Source organism: Schistocerca cancellata, chromosome 4 (genome assembly GCF_023864275.1).
Source record: "Schistocerca cancellata isolate TAMUIC-IGC-003103 chromosome 4, iqSchCanc2.1, whole genome shotgun sequence".
NCBI classification, from domain to species: Eukaryota; Metazoa; Arthropoda; class Insecta; order Orthoptera; family Acrididae; genus Schistocerca; species Schistocerca cancellata.
In genome coordinates, this window is record NC_064629.1 from 36357013 (window position 1) to 36361606 (window position 4594).

The 4594-nt window shown below is 44.5% G+C and overlaps 1 non-coding gene across 1 annotated transcript; it reads left to right on the forward strand.

Annotated features, from left to right (window-relative positions):
* The first annotated feature begins 3023 nt into the window (after positions 1–3023).
* On the forward strand, positions 3024–3096 carry Trnaa-cgc (transfer RNA alanine (anticodon CGC)). Its single transcript has one exon. It is a non-coding gene; the product is annotated as a tRNA-Ala (tRNA).
* Positions 3097–4594: the final 1498 nt, after the last annotated feature.

A 4594-nucleotide genomic window follows, 5' to 3' on the forward strand; every position in this document is an offset into this window, starting at 1 on the left:
CGACAGATAGTGCTTAGCTATGCCTTTTGTCGTTGCAGAGTTTTAAATTCCTAAAGTTGTGGTATTCTTTTTGAATCACCCTGTAGAATATGCAGTGCAGCTACATTTGGGAATCGAATTACATATGGACGGCATACCACACACTTTCGAAGAAAACACCACAGATTAAGCGCCGGCCGCTGCGGTCGAGCAGTTCTAGGAGCTTCAATCCAGAACCACGCGGCTGCGACTGCTACGGTCGCAGGTTCGAATCCTGCCTCGGGCATGGATGTGTGTGATGTCCTTAGGTTAGTTAGGTTTAAGTAGTTGTAAGTCTAGGGGACTGATGACCTCAGATGTTAAGTCCATAGTGCTTAGACCCATTTTAACCATTTTTGAACAGATTAAGCTCTGAAATATATTACGATTCAGAATAAGACACTCACCGATGGGGCAAGAGGAATAGAGTAGCAGTTCAGTTCTCCTCAACCGAGTGAGGTGGCGCAGAGGTCAGGGTATTGAATTCGCATTTTTAGGACGAGGATTCAAACCGCTGTGCATTTTATATAATCCGTGGTTTTCCATAATAGACAGAGGAGAGTTCAGAGATGCTTCCTCTCAAACGGACATTGCCGATTTCCGTTCTCACCAATGTTGTGTCGTAGCTTGCTTTCCACCTGTAATCACCTTGACTTCTGCAGAACGGGATACTCGCCCAGGTGAGCACCTACGTCTAGTGATTGTTTCACAATTCATGTTTACACACTTCTAGAGGTTGTAGAGAGGACGTAGTAGATAACGGTTTGCCCAAGAAGCCATGTCAGGAAACGTCATCCAGCGACGCTACAGAGCGTCAAAGTTTCTGGCACCGGCACCCGTAAATGTATGTATATACAGGGTGATTCCGTGATGATGTTATAAACTTTCGAGGTTAATGTAGAAGGCTAAATGTAGCATTTGAGGTTAGGGTCCCTGTACTGCAGACGAACAAGTAGAAAGTTATTAGCGAAAACCGTTCCGATACATTGTAATGGTACTGTTGTTGTTAAGGTTTTAGGGTAGGCAACATTCAGAGGTGGTAGTGCGGACAAAACGAGGAAACAATGTCCAATAAACATGGGCTCTAAAATGCATACCTGAGGAGATACGAGTGCTTGTTCATATTTGCTACTGTGAAATATATCTCCTCTATAGCTCGTAGCTCTTGAGGTATGCATTTTAGAGCTTGTGTTTACTGGACATTTTTTCTTGGTTTTGACCCCTTTCAGAGGTACACCTCTGAAAGTTGCCTACTCTACAGCTGTGGCAACAATTGTACCAGTAAATGTAATCCACTGTCAGAGGTATCAGAACGGTTTTAGCTTATAATTTTCGACTAGTTCATTTGTGATACAGGGCCCCTTACCTCAAATTGATACATTTATCTTCTCCATCATCCTAGAATGTTTGTAACATCATCACGATATCAAACTGTATATGCATACATATAGCTTTGACACTCTGTATCGTCGTTGGATGGCGTTTACGGAGATGGGTTCCTGTATAAAACTTGATCTACGAAGTCCCCTCTGTAACCTCTAGAAGCGTGTAACCTTAATTGTGAAACACCATTTATAATTTCCGATCTAACTAGATGAGGTAGGGCCATACGGAATCCCCAGTGGTGAGTTTAAGAGCACTATGCTGCTCCACTGGGCAGTCATGGAGTGAATTTTAGACGGCGTTCCACGTCAAATTTAGCCAATTACAAGGTTGTTTCCACGTTCCCACATTATATAAACGTTATGCAAGCAATTAAACCAATATATTGCTTGTTACTGCATATAGGCTTATCTCGTCAGAAGACCATGAAGGTAAAATTAGAGCAATTCGAGTTCGTAGAGAGACTTCCTAACAGTTGGTCTTTACGAAACTGGAACGAGGACGGGGAGGAGTGACAGTGGTGTAGCAACTACCCTCCGCCTCATGCAGAATGGAGATGCAGATGTAGAAGTAGATGTGAAACATGAAAACTCTGATGTACACAAGTAGTTGACCTTTCGCTCCCTCTTTCTCCCACCCTTCCCCAGACACATGCAAAATGGCTTAGGTTAAAACCGTGTCCTACTACAAAAGGAAGTGGCGAATCTGCAGGGACTGAATAAGCGTCGTGACGACGTGGAACACGATGAAAGTAAGGAGCGATGAGTGATATGTACTTTGCAATGAAATTAGTAACAATGCGTGTTAGTATATGCAACGTGAACAACAGATTTCAGACAGTTCTTGTGGGTCTGAGGAACCTTCGGTGTATCTGCAATGACTAATTTTCACACAAAATCTGTGGGTTAGAGGTAGAATTTTATCGGACATGTGAACGGAGCTGACGAAACGTTAGAGAGCATTTGAGTCGAAGTTCCCTGGGCAGTTAATGACGTCCACTCGCAGAACACTTGTGGGAAGCGAGCGGCGATCTGAGTATAATTATTTGCTGCAGTGGAGTCAAATGTGCGGGCGACCTGGCCCCAGGCCTTATTGACGAGATGAGCAAGTGACGCAGGCGGCTCCCGACCTCTAGCCTGCCGCTCTTCCGCTGCCGCTGACAGTAACAGGCCGCCAGCTGCACCCCGCTCTTCAACCTGCACCATCCTTTCTTCTCTACCACCAAATTCTCAACCGCTTGTGTAGCAGTTTTAGCCACAAACGCAAAAAAAAGAATTTTATTTCATTCCCATGCGTGATTCTAATTTTCGTATCAAATAGCTTTCCACATCGAACAGTCAGCTTCGCCGAAAACGAGTTTGGACAGCATATTTCGCTCTTCCTCTTGATCCGAGTAACACTGTCGTACCTCGCGCCAGATTCCTCTGTCTCTTGCAGGGCGCCCGCCAACTTGTTCACTTCATCGGTATTCAATCGCATCGTACCGATCCTGTTGTAAGGACTGAAGGTTAAAATTCAACTTCTTAGCGAAATTGAGGCAACTAGAGACAGCGAACTCGCTCCGATGGACACGGGTCTTGCACCAAACTGACCTGAGCATTTTTGAAAGAACCATCCTACCGAGCGAGGTGGCGCAGTGGTTAGCGCACTGGACTCGCATTCGGGAGGACGACGGTTCAATCCCGTCTCCGGCCATCCTGATTTAGGTTTTCCGTGATTTCCCTAAATCGCATCAGGCAAATGCCGGGATGGTTCCTTTGAAAGGGCACGGCCGATTTCCTTCCCCATCCTTCCCTCACCCGAGCTTGCGCTCCGTCTCTAATGACCTCGTTGTCGACGGGACGTTAAACACTAATCTCCTCCCCCCAGAACCATCCTAGAATTAGCTTGACATAGTTTAAAGAAAGTATGGAAATGAAGCCCCATGCTTCTTAACAGAATGTATGAGAACGATGCGGGAGACACGCACCGCCGTACTAGGCAAAGCCCTAATGGAGGTCGTCTGAAGTTGCATTCCTCCGACCGTAATGGGGATGAATGATGATGATGAAGACGACACAACAACACCCAGCCATCTCGGGGCAGGTGCAGATTCCTGACCCCGCCGGGAATCTAACCGGGACACCGTGCTCCGGAAGTGAGAACGCTACCGCGAGACCACGAGCTGCGGACAAAGAAATATGGAGAACCGAAAAATGAACAGTGATATGAACCACACTCCTTTCGAAAAACTGATCCAATGTCCTGACCACTTGGTTACACTAGGCATGGCCTGCACTCAATAGGTATTTGAAAGGGAGGCTGGAAAAGCTTATAGGTGACAGTGTGGTGGGTGGTGGTGGTGGGATCGCTCATGGAAAAATTCCTGTAGTGGTTGGTGTTAGAGCTGCACCATTTTTAGACTGAAGTCAGCTGATAGGTATACCTGCTTGAAGGAAGTCCCTCTAACTAAGGGCTCGCCTACAGAGGATGTAATGTTTCCAAGTAGAGAAGTAATTAGCATGTTTCATCAAAATATAAGAGATATTAGAGATAAAGTTAGTGAACTGCTTGTAGATATTGACTCTGAAATTATTGGTATATCAGAGCACCACTTAAATAATTTGACAGTTCAGAGGCTTCCTTTACCAGGATGCAGATTAGCTGGCTGTTTTTCAAGGAGTTCCTTGTGGGGTGGGCGACTGGCTATGTACGTAAAAAAACAGTATTCCATTTGAGTGCATAGACTTATCAAGTCACTGGACTGAACAGATATTTGAATGTTGTGCAGGGGCATTTGAATTTAGTGAAACTCAACTTCTAATTGTTGTTATTTATAGGTCCCCTAACTCTGACTTCAGAGCATTTCTGTTCAAGCTAGAGAGGGTTCTTGATTCACTTTGTAGGAAGTACCAGAAAATAGTTATATGTGGTGCCTTCAATATAAATTTTGTATATGGTGGTGCAAGAAAGGATGTTGGTAGATCTCATACATTCATATGATCTGATGCAGACAGTGTTTTTTTCCAACTAGAGAGCAGAGGAACAGTAGCACAATCATAGACAATATTTTTACTCATTCTTCATTACTAGATGGGAATTCTGTTAGTAAAAGGGTGAATGGCCTTTCAGACCACGATGCACAAACTTTAACTCTAAAAGACTTTAGTACTCAAACAAATGTCACATTTAATTACAAACTATGTAGGAAAGT